Source organism: Meleagris gallopavo, chromosome 16 (genome assembly GCF_000146605.3).
Source record: "Meleagris gallopavo isolate NT-WF06-2002-E0010 breed Aviagen turkey brand Nicholas breeding stock chromosome 16, Turkey_5.1, whole genome shotgun sequence".
NCBI lineage: Eukaryota > Metazoa > Chordata > Aves > Galliformes > Phasianidae > Meleagris > Meleagris gallopavo.
In genome coordinates, this window is record NC_015026.2 from 8,010,279 (window position 1) to 8,022,905 (window position 12,627).

Consider the following 12,627-nt stretch of genomic DNA (forward strand, 5'->3'; position numbering starts at 1 on the left):
GCTTTCCCACAGCTGGAGAGCAGCACATCAGTTGTCTGCAGTGTGATCTGCTTGGGTTGCAGCTATCTGGGATGCTCAGAGCCATCCAGCACTGCTGCACAATGACTGCAGCTGAGACCAAGCTGGGAGATGCACCCCAGATCTCTTCTGAGCTGAGCAGTGCTGGCTGCAGAGCAGGGATGTCAGGCTCATCCATATCCAGGAACAGCTTTCACAACCTCATTGCCGGGGCTGGCCCTTTGCTTTGGGAATCCCACATTGCCAGGCACTGTGCTGAGCTGCTGCAGGAAACCCCAAGACTCACAGCAGTGCTCCTCTGTGCACAGAACCCCAGCAGGAAGAAGCAGGAGAGTCTTTGGAATTTAACTTTCCCTAATATCACCCCATTTACTTTATGTCAGACTGTGTTTATCTTCCACTGCTCACATTTAAATGTCAGAGTATCAGCATGTCTAAATTCCTCTTTTCACAGATGGAAACTGTCGATTTTTGAACACAAAAGGAACTGGGGAATGTGATATACATATTACCCTGGCAGAGAGTTTAACCTTTAGAGCCTGTTCGTTAAGAACCTGCTTTGGGATAAAGCCAATCACTTCAATAAAATGATAATTTGCTCCTATACAGCTCCTGGATCTTAAAGAAACCCTAAGTACTTTGCAAAGGATAAAAGCGGCACGGAGCAGGATCTTAATAACATTAATTAACGTGCAAGGTAATGGAGGACTGAAAGTTTATGCTTCCTCTGTGCCCCAGGGTCTTCCTGGCACAGGTACTACATGGCAATAAACAGGAGGACGGCTTGGGCAGTACCTGGGGGGTGGCCTGTGGCACTGCTGCTTTTCTCAAGCTATGAAAAACATGTGTATGTAGAAGAAAAAAAGCCCTCTGAGGGCACTTGCTGGAATTTGGCACCTCACCACCACTCTCTGGATGCTGCCCTTGCATCTGGAGATCCTTTGGAGCCCCTCAGCTGGGAGAGGCACCTTGGTGTGTCACAGGGCAGAGCCAGAAAAGGTGTGAGCAGAACAACATGGGGAAAGTGTTTCCACGCAGGTTTGGCCCTTGCTGCACTGCTGTGGGCTCACAGCCCTCCTTGCCAAGAAGCAAATACCAGGGATGCTTTGTCACACAGTCTCAGAGCGATTAAAAGCCAACGCTCAAAGGAACAAGGTTTCACTTGCTTGGACATGAGGTAGAAATCGATATGGATTCCTTTAATTTGGGTAATACCTTGCTTTCTTCTCTAGAAAAATGTGCCTCTCTTCTATTTCGTGTTGGGAAAATCTCCCTCTTGCTTTCACTGATGGAGCCCAGGAGATATCTCCACCAATTACCTTGTTATTAGCTCTTTTAAAGGACAAAAACAAATGGGCAATTGAAGTTTGATTGCATTACAGAATAGTCTTTTTTCCCCTCTGTTTATTTTTGTCAGCTAGGCCTAGGTAATACATTCCAGGAAATGAGACAGCAGTGCTATCTAGGGGCACGTTTAGCCTGCATGGGTCTGTACAGGCATTTTGTCTCAGCTCTGCCAATACCCTGCAGAGCTTCATCCTCAGCCCTAGTGGCTGCCCAACTCACCCATGCCTCCATCTCTGCCAACACCATCATGAAACTGTACTGAGAAAATGCAATTTCTCAAGGTGTGCAAAAGGGCTGCTCATAAACAAGAGTGGGAATGAGGGCTGGGGTCAGTCCCAAGCTCTCTGCATTAGAGTGGGCAAATAGCTTCAGAGTTTCAGCAACGTGGCTCCTATCCTGGTTGCTCCTGTGTAACTGTGGGTCTCAGAAAGCTGAGGGAAAGGCTGTGTTATCACCTGTGCTGCTCCTGTATTTTATACAGGTTGAGGGATGCAGGGCACACCAAGGCTCCTACAGACAAGCAGTTATTTGAGGCGAGACTGGCACGATCCATCCCTTGCAGATTTGTATGCTAATCCAGCATGCTGCCTTCTCCACTGATCCCTAAAAAGCATTCCCATAACTGTTCATTGATGTCTGCGTGTCACAAGGAACCGCTCAATTAAATCACAATGAAATGCTTGTTTGATACCCTTCACTAGAACAAAGCTATTTGGCAGGAAAAGGTGAAAAATGGGTAAAATACTCTACTAATTGCATTACATTTCATCCTCCGGCACTGTAACCTCCCCCTTACAATTACAACAACTCTGAGGGTTTGTGGGATGAATGGGACGAGTAGCAGAGAGCGTAATAGTGCTGAGGAAGCAGTGAGTTGGTGGTGGAGTGGGACACGTGCCCAAGGTGGCACTGAAATGTGGCTGTCAGCACACAGAGCTCTGCCTGCACGCAGATGTGATGTGTCCACATCTGCGGCCACCAGATGTGATGTAAGCTGATTTGCTGGGTAATTTTACAGCTCGTCTTTAAAATATGGCTGCTGGGCAGCGATAAGCCGACAACTTTATCTGCAAAAGAGAGTTGTTATTTATCTAGATTGATTGGATTATAAAGTCAAGACCTTTAATTAAAGAGTCCCGTAATCCAAAAGCAAAATAATACAAGTCGCTGCCCAGCAGCCGGCTGGGTGCCCTTAAGCAGCTGGGCTCTGCCTGCTGCTGTCAGCCTGCTCCTGCAGGCAACAATTGCTGGTCGGCTCCATCCACTGACTGTGTTTTTAATAAGATCTATGATATTGAATTCACCAGCTCACGACCGATGCGCTCAGCTTCCTGAAGAAGCGATGGCAGCTGTTCCACCATTTCCAAGCATTTCCACTTGGAAGTCACCCCCAAAAGAAGGATTCCCCCGTTGCTTAGTGCTTTCACGTGCAGTGCAGCTGCACCCCAACACAAATTGAAGCTCACATCAGGATTTGAAATCCAGACTTTTCACAGCAAAGCACACCGTTGCCTTTCTTTTCGAATGAGGAATAAGAAGAAATTTTACCCTCTGTTCCCTTTTTTTTGAGCAGCTGGAATACGTTTTGGAGAAAATTTCAGGCTGATTACTTAAAGTCTGTTAAAGCAATAAAGGAGCTGAGAGCGGAGTATGAAAGCAGAATTCCTCAACTGCTGCTGAAGCACTGCGAGGTCCCGACCGGAGGGAGCACTGCTGTGGGCTGAGCTGGCAGGGACAGGTCAGAGCTGTGCTGCAGAGACGAGCTGCAATCCGGGCTGAGAGCGCTGCAAAGAGCTCCAGCTTCCAGCACCGCTGAGCGGTGCAAAGCCCATAGAGCCCAGCTGATCCTGGCTGAAGAAACAGAGCCCCAAACCTCTTCTGCAAGATGCAGTCAGTGACTGCATATGAACCCACCGCTCTTTCTGCCAGGCTGCAGTCTTTCCTTCTCCCCCCATTTCACTTCTCTTTCAGCCCTAAGTTTTCTTTGCTTTTCCCCACTATTTATTTATTTATTTATTTAGTGGGTACAGACTGTGGCAGAGGTGGTTCTGCCTTCCAGCTGTGACACAGATTATTGCATTAATTCTGTGGCTGGAGATGGGGGACCCTGAGAATCCACAGCATTCTCCATTTGCAACCCATGAAGGGGCTGGAGCTATGGACTTAGCAGATTCAGTGGGATCTTGCAGCCATATTCTGTAGGCAATAAATCAATATACAACTTCTGATGCCTCTTGTAATCAAATGAAAAAAAGAAACATATGCCATACTACAGATACGTATATGTGCCAAGGGAAAAAAATGCAGCATGTATGAGATAGTGGAGCATTGCCAGCAGCAGTGTGCCAGCTTTGGGACTGCTGCCTGTGAGCCAGGTGAGCACGGTGCTCATGGCAATGGAGAACAGCTCACAGCCATATGGGACACCCCAGTCCCTGCAGGAGGTGGTGGCCAGAAGCTGGCTCTGTGCTCAGCCCCCACTGTGCTCCCTGCCTCCTCCAAGCCAAGAGGAGACACAGAGCCTGTGCCTGTGATGAACGCAACAGCTGCACACAGGTAGCTGCCTGGCAATGGAGGGAGGGCAAAGCATTAAAGGTTTCAAGCCAGTGATGCTGCAAGGGAATCCAGGCAGAAGGACAAGCCTGTCTCCATTGGCTCAGAGAAAATCAGGTTTCCTATGCTCCTGTGTGCTGCAGCAGCCACCTCCAGCCTTTGTGCTCCACAGGACTTGGAAAGGACCCATGAGCAGCACAAGGAGCAGTATTTCCATGTAAAGATCACACACCATAGAGATCATGCACAGCAGAAGCCTCTGCTGGTGCAGCATCTGAACAAAAGGAACATGAATGCAGTGATGTTTTCTTCCCCTCCTGATGAGCCATTGCCAGCCCTTTGGCATCACCGGTCTGTGAGCTGCTCTAGCTTGCAGAGCAGCCTGAGCCATGCCTGGGAAGTGTGAGCACCAGGAGACACCTTGAATCACACGGATGGTGAGAGCTTGATTACAGCTCAGTGCTGGCAACGCAAGCTGTGCAGTTTTACACTGCATTTCCTCCACTAGAGGAGAGCGATGAGATACCCTCTTAATACCTCTTTGTGGAATGCAATTCTTCAGCGCTCTTCCTGAAGATACTTATGCCATTGCTAGGAAACACTAACAAACAACTACCTTTTCATAGCTCCAAATAGACGGATTCTTGTGGGAGGCAGACTCTTTTGAAGATGAAATACTTTCAGATGTAGTCTTTTGGCTTTCAAGGAGATGGGATGGACAGCATCTCCTGGAGACAATAGAGTTTCTGTGCATCTGGAATTTGGCTGTAATGTGAACTTTATTGCCATACAATCCAGGAAAGAAGAGCCAATCTCTATTTCTACAAGCACACAAACAAAGGAGGCTGCACCAACAGCTTCCAGCCCCTCAAAGACAAAGCATTCAGTAGATACAGGTCCAGATGCTACCTTGGATGCGTTTGCACTGGGCTACGAATTGCATGGAACTCTGCTGATGGGGAAGCAGTTGGTTTCATAAAGTGACATCCTCATAGGCTGCTCACCAGCTCCTGAAACACAAATTGCTGTTAGCAAAAAGCACCATCGTAATCTTAGCTAACAATAAGAATGTGCATTTTTTACTTGTTCCTTGTCCTCAGTCTAGACAGATTGTTAAATGTCATTTTTTTATTTTTGTATTTCTAGTATTGACTATGCGGCAACATGAATCAACTGGCTATAAATAAAGATGGAAATCAGAAATGTAATTCTAGCCATCAGAGGCACGAGGTTTGGGAACAACCTCGCAACGTGATTAACGAAGCAAAAAATCTCACTAGTTTGAAGACAGAAGCTGATAAATATAAACGAGCTATGTGACACACTCGCATATGGAGCATCCTGGGAGTCTCCTTCTGATCTAGTGCTGCTTTGTAATCAGTAAATACAGAGTTTGTGCAATACATTCAGGGAAGCCAATTGTTAAGGCTTTTTTTTTTTTTGATAAAGGAATTCTGCACAAGAACATATGACACGTGATATGGGGAGCAATGCTTATCCTGGCCCAGAGCTCCTGCAAAGAAAATTGGTTTTGGGGAATCAAGCAAATAGGTTTGGGACAACTGATGATGCCCTGAGAAAAGACTACCAGGTGCATTCCACGTGAGCTTCTGCTCTACATCTTCCTGAGCACCTCTAAACCCACACATTTCATGATAATTCCTGCTTGAAGTTTTGGCTGAGAGTGGACAAAATTTGAATAATATGAGCTTTCTTGGGCACCCTTTGAAAATGTTTGTCTCTCAAAATCCTCAGGAAACAGGTTTTGGCCAGAGAGCTAATCCCTAATAAGGATTTAAGGCTGCAAACTGAATTGCTGCATCCCGACAAGAATGTTCTCCTCTTGGTGTTATTTGGCAGCATAGAGCTTTCTTTCTCCAAAATACTATGACATTAAAGGACGTAATAACAGTTTGGATTTGCTATCAAATTTTGTAAGGCTTTACCTTGCCCATGAACACCCATAAGCTATGGGCTGACTGCAGCCAGGAGCACAACATCAGGCTGCAGACTCTCCTCCAACCATGCAGGCTCCCGCAGAGCAGAGGCAGTAGCAGGAGGCAGACAAAGCAGCTCATCAGCAATCAAGCACAAGTTGAGAGAGCCCATGTAACACTTTCTGTATGTCAGGGCAGAGACAGAAGAAGAAACAAAGAGTATCAGGGTCCCAGATGCAGGTAGAGGATGGGTGGCAAGAGGAATGAAAGGTGCAGCAGGCAGGGTTTGGGTGACAGGCTGAGGTCTAGAGGCATGGTATTGAGAATCCAATGAAAAAGAAATTGGGCATATAAAGAGTTAAAGTGCCTTTCTTGCATGCACTTGACAACTAAAACCCAATTGCTAACACCAACATGATCCAAGACCATTTTCCAATAAGTAAACTCAAGGCTTAGAAAATGCACACACACAAAGCAGATGAAACTTAAAAGCATTTTCCCAGCACAGATGTTGAAAAAAAAGTGACCTTTAAAGAAAGCTCATTTGCAGTATAAATAAATAAATAAATGATCTGCTGAGTTAATACAAAAAGCCCTACCTCCCAGGCAGTCTTCTGCCATGGTTTAGTGTTTTTTTTGTTTTGTTTTGTTTTGTTTCTCCCCCCCCAATGCTGGAATAAGGGCAGTCAAGGGCTAAAGCATCCTCTTCTTTCCAGCCTCCCCCCAGTGGAGCACAGCCAGACCCAGTGGCTGCTCCTGGCCCTTTCTCTACCATCATTTCCATGCAGATGAAGTCTCAGCTCTCACTGGCTTCTCAGGAGTACCAGGGGAGAGGTGGAACCTCTCTCTCTCTCTACCCTCTCCCAAATGTCAGCTCTGGAGATGAGAAAAGAGCATTGATTCTGTCCAGAAGCTATTTAAATTGGAAAAGAAATGCCTTTGCTAAATTTCTGAGAGCCCAGAGTTGTGCTACATGCAGGGCAGTGCCCTGAGCACATGCTGAAGCATTGCAGAGGGAGAATTCTCCATTTTTATTTCTTTCAGCATTGTTGATTGATTCAGCTTGAGATGCTTGAGCTACTGGAGGCACCTCCTGCACTGATGGTCCCATCATTAGAAAACAGCTGAGCAAACCACTGCCACCTGGACCAAAGCAGAAGAGAACACACAGCCCAGGTGACTGATTGAGCTAGGAATCACATTTGTGTGTTACCTGATGGGACAGCCCAGGGCAAACCTGGGACAGGAATTATAGCAGAGGAACCCCATACATCAGTATGGAGAGAGCATGGGTTCCAAGTCCCATCAGTGACTTCAGCCCGCATGTGCTTTAAATATGATCATCCTTGGTGCGCATTACAGGTTTTATTAACTTCAAAAGCTTTCTGATCTCTTTCAGTTAAGCTTTAATTACTGATCTTCCATTTCCAGCCATAGAAAGATTAAAACTAGTTTAAAGGAAGGGACTTTTTATTCCTTACCAGTCCTGCTCTCTGCCTTCATTAGGGGTGACGTTTCTCCATCACTCAGTAGAATGCACCACCCTCTCTGTGCCTGTGGCAGGTTGCCAGGTGCAGTAAATACAACTGTAGGGCTATGCAGTTGGTCCTCTGAGCTTTAGAGTTTCTAGCTGGAGGGAAAAAGAAACAACGAGAGAGCAGCTGGTGCAATAACTCTAGTTTTCAAATGCTCATTATGCAACAGGCAGGTACATGGATACCGATTGGACCTTCCATGCTTGGTGTGGAGGCCACTGCCACCCTCCTCTCCAACAGCAAGAAGCAGCAGAAGGGCATCTGTGCAGTCACTGAATATACAGATGTTATAATTAAGAAATAAACAGGAAAGTTAGGCTAAACAGGTTATCACACTAGAGAAGAATGGATGGAAAGCTTACTCTTGTGCTGTGCTCACTGAGAAGACTTCAAGAGGAGCATCTCTAAAAGAGATCCTTCCTTAGTGGTAGTAAGCTCTTAAATGGGATCTAGGAGAGGTGCATCTGGGCTCCACCCCTTCCAGTAGCACAGGAGAATTGTCTTCACCTGTGCTCCCAGAGCTGACTCATTGCTTGCCTGCACACTAAATACAAAATCTAGTTCACCTCACAAGCCATAACTTGGACAAGTGATGTGCTGACCCACCAGCTTTCCCAGTCCTTGCCAGTGACCTTCCCACCACAACCAAAGGGTAACAGTCTCAACCATTTGCATGCATAAAATTGTGCAATGGGACTTTCAAATGTAGGAGCCTCAATTTACACTGATATCCATGAGGGTGAGGTGTCCTGCTACTTTTAAGTCAGGCCCATGCTGCCTGCATAGGGAACTAAATGATGTTTTCTCTAATGGGATGTGGTTATGGATGCTGGGGGCTCTTATATCACACCTTAGAAATGAAGGGTTTCCTGCTGGAGGATCAGTGCACATTCATCACTCCTCCGTCTTCCCTACTGAGGTTGGACAGTAAAATATGCAGAGCAAGAGCTGCATTTCGCAAGTGTGATTTCCACAGTGACTTGTCTGGGATGCAGAAATTTTCACTCTGTTCTTTGGCTGCCATAAGATCTCTTGACACGGAGTCACAACTCTTTCCTCTAGCTTTCACCTCAGTCCAACAACTGCAATAAAGGGAAAAACAAACAAGCTGAGAAGTGTTCTGAACAGCCAGTGAACAAATGCAGGGGAAATATTTTTCACAGAAAGTCTAAGCAGTTTTGCAGAGCTCTTTTCAAGTGCATTTACTGAAATTTCCCCAGAGTCTTCCTAATGTAAGTACAGTTGGAAAGATCCTAACTAAGAGAAACAGCTCCTGCTGAGTGATAGTCCATAGCTTTATTAGTGGAGATCAAAGAGAATAAAACAATTACTGTAATTTCCAAGGAGCTGTTTTTCCAGGGGCAGAGGAGATGAAGGCTATGAAAATGGGTCCGTGTGTGCTTAAGTAATGGGTAGGCATTTCAGCTTTTTATTTTTTTATCTGGCAGAGGGAGTCACCTCCACTATAAAGTTCACTGCTTCTATTTGGGGATGTACTAATGCAAAGATGAAGTAACATTCTGGGCTTTTGCAGAGTGCCCCTGGTTTTAGAGCTGTGTGCAAGGGAGCACTTCGTGAGCCCTTGGCTCTGACGATGGACCAAAGGATGTGGGATGTGGGATGCAGCTCCAAAACAGCACTTGGTACCTCACAGCTTGGTGGGGCCTGGGGCCTCACATGTCCCTGGGTCGGGTCTGATTCAATATTGTGCTCATTTTCAGAGTCCTGAGTGACAAATCCTCATGAATCAAACACTGCCACCAGTGAATTTGCTGGGTGAGAGCTGAGGCTGACCCTTTGTCTGGGCAGTGCGTAGAAGTTTCTCTCCAGCAAAACAATTGTCCTTTATCCTATTATATCTTAACATGTGATTTAGAGATGATTCATCCCTTTTATTTGAGCCTGGACTTTGCTATTATCTTGCATTCCAGCCAAATATTATTAGGAATGTTGATGTGTCTGCACAGGGACATTTTCTGCAAAATTAATCTAAGAACTTTTAAAATGAATGAGCACACATCACATATTTCTTTGGAACAACAGCAACAAATGGTCTTAATTTGGTTTATCTTTATGCATTTTGGAGGCAAATCGCAACAAAACAAATAAAGGTCTCTAATTCTGTCCACACAGAGGCTGAATGCAGTTTGACGAATCCACTTGAAGTTCAAGCCCTTAATTAGCACAGGTTAATTTGCCTGATTTTCCCATGTAAACAAGCAATAGATTAAAAAACTCAAAAAGGGGCACTCGTGGGCACAAATGGGCTCTCACTTCTACTTCCATCACTTGATCCAGTGCCATCAGTCACTGAGTAAAGCATGCAAGATGCTCAACCATGTCAGAATATTCCCTATGGACTATAAGAGGCACCAATTCTTTGGTAAGATGGAAGAGAATGCAATAATCAAGAAGAGAGTAAACTCACTGCAGTGTTCTTTCACTAAAATTTCTCCTTTTACATAAGCAAAAGTTTTCATGAAATGTGCTGGCAGTTCCCTGAATGTCATTTGTTATAGGACAATCAAGATTAAAAAAGAAGAGTTTGTCTGAGGGACGGTTAGCAAGGAAACATGGGTTTCTGTTATCATCAACCAAAGGTCTTGAAATTGTGTTTGCTGTATCTTTTAAAGAACAAAAGCTTGTTTGTTCATTTTCTTCACAGTTAATTTCTATTAAATTTTAATTTCCCTCATATTCCCATTTATTGAGCCATTCTTGTGTAGTTTTCTGAGGGGTCAGGAGTCTCTTTCAACCATTTTCAAACAGAACATTCATTATTTAGCTGAAGGAACCGAGTGACCAAGCCTCCCCATCACACCATGCCACACCACACCACGCAGGCATGCAGCTGGGAGCGGATCCATGCCGAACTCCCGGCGCCGCGGGGACAGGAACTGCCTTGGAAAGCAGAAGGGGAAATGAAAGTGATTGTAGGACAGTCTCCAGGGCACAATCACAGGATAAATAGGCTTTGTTTATGTAGACAGCTTTCTAAAAGTCAAACCATTGATAATGGGGGATCTTAATATCACGCTGTTGTCTGGGAGAACCGCAGCCGACTCGCTGGGGACTGCACTTGGAGGGTGTACAGCATGCTGTGTTTACACAAATACTCCAGCAGTCAAGATCAGAAGCAGTTTTGGACTCAGTCCTAGGAAAGGAGCCAGGTATGATAACTAAGATATATTCTGGGGAATATGTAAGGCCAGGGAATTACAGTGGTGGGCTTGGTGTCAGGCTGTCTCACACTGGGAGCACAGCCATGTCTGTAAATCCCACAGCAGCACACTGGCCTGTCCAGAGCATCCAAGGCTTGGGTTCATTTTTTCTGCCACCCAGAGCATCTTCCTGAACAGCCGAGCCGGGTGTCGTCAGCAGAGAGATAGAAGCAAACAGCATCCTTCTGGGTTAGGTCATGGATGCGTGACTTGTTGTTTGAAAAAAAAGAGACCTTGAGCTTTGCTGAACCCAATGTACTCATCTTTAATTTTCACTTTCCCAGCAGAGATACACCCACATTTCTCCAAAGAATTATAGTCAGTTTGGTCCAGGCATTTGTTGAATAACTTCACTTCTCATTGCCTCTGCTTTAGAGTGTCTGAGAGAATAAGCCAATTTTTCTTGTTTACTCTTTCCTAAGGGAATATTATATTATTAATTTTTTTGTCATATTTGGAAGTTACAGAAAATGTTCACCATCTCCTGCCTTCAGGGCTTCTAGAACCAGTGTTTTATCACCCAAAACAATGTGCCAGGAAGTCAACTGCTGAGCTGGTGTCTGCCAGGGAACAGAGACAGTGTTGGAAATTTAGGGGACCGATCAGGCAGTAAGAATAATAATAGGATGATATTAAGAACAAATGATTCATGCGAAAAGAAATAAGCTGATGCTGCTAAGTAAATATTTACCAACGACTAATAGCTTTGCAGGAGATCTGTTAGTGTCACATTTGCTAATGGTAAGAAGAGAGTAATATATACCATGCATATTACTCAAACGTACAAATTTGATTAAGTTCCCTCCTAAGACAAGGATATTACTTTTCCATTTTCCCCCTAGTTTATGAAGATTTACTCAATGGCTGATACTGGAAGGATGTCAGAACAGAACCACACTCCACAGCATCCATATCACTGTGAAATTTTGTACTTAATAGCTGCTAGCAAGTGAAGTGTGTCCTGAAGAATCAGTAACCCTTGGCTCCTCAAAAGGAAACCTGGTTGTAGGCTTCCCTATTTATTAAAGACAATCACATTCAGATCCTTCTTAGTGTTCACATTCTGGATTCTAATTTCTAATCCTCATTACTCATCCCTCTGCCTAGGCCTGGTTTTAGGGAACATTTGAGGGTTTCATTCCCTACACTGGTAAATGTTCTTTTATATATATATATTTTTTTTTTCTCAGAAAGAGTGCATGAACAGTTAAGAGCTCACAGAGCTGAGCTGCTTTGGTTAGTCCAAGTCCTGGATAATGGAAAAAGCACTGGTCACAGCATGAAGCTGTGAGTTGGAAGGACCTTAAAGGTCATCTAGTCCAACTCCCCCGCAACAAAGAAGGAAAATGTCCTGTTGTAAGCATGCGATCAGATTTTCTGTCAATGTCATTGCCTTGACCTACTGAACTAAACTAGTTTACACCAATGAACTGTGGCTCACCACGATGCTCAGGGTGTCACACAGGTGAGACAAACTTGCCTCACTCTCTGTCTTACCAATGTTTTTTTAATCAAACCTGCTGGCACAGAAATCCTGACCTTCTGACAAGGCTCCCATTCCCTGTGCTATAATGAAAGAGATTTGATTAATGTTGTCCCATCAAGATGGATTTCAGGAAGTGCAAACTCTCCAAGCTGGTGGAAAATAAAAATAAAAACAGTGTTGTCCTGGCACAGATAGCTGTCCGTCAAACAGCCTACCCGCTGTAAGGCTCCCATCAAACACAGGCTGCCTCCGAGATATCAGGCTGGGAAATGAAGCTTTAAATGGGGTTTTCATCCATGCTGGAATGGCTCCATTTACGCTTCATTTTGTTTGTAAAATAACTGCTTTTTAGAAGCAATGCTAATACTGCTACAAATAATTAACATTATCTGAAACTATCATATTATAGGAGGGGGTGATTAGGTTCAAGTCAGCAGAGACACATCAAATTTCAGCAATATGACATGGTATAAAAACAATGCCTATGTTCTTAGATAACCTTTGGTCTCAGTCTTTTGCTAAACATCAGT

At 44.7% G+C, this 12,627-nt stretch overlaps 1 long non-coding RNA gene across 1 annotated transcript; it reads right to left on the reverse strand.

Moving 5' to 3' along the window:
* Positions 1-3,419: 3,419 nt before the first annotated feature.
* LOC104913405 lies at positions 3,420-7,844 on the reverse strand. The gene is made up of 4 exons (XR_795365.2): positions 7,753-7,844; positions 7,337-7,485; positions 5,865-6,037; positions 3,420-4,928 (listed from the first exon to the last, which is right to left on the reverse strand). It is a non-coding gene; the product is annotated as an uncharacterized LOC104913405 (long non-coding RNA).
* Positions 7,845-12,627: the final 4,783 nt, after the last annotated feature.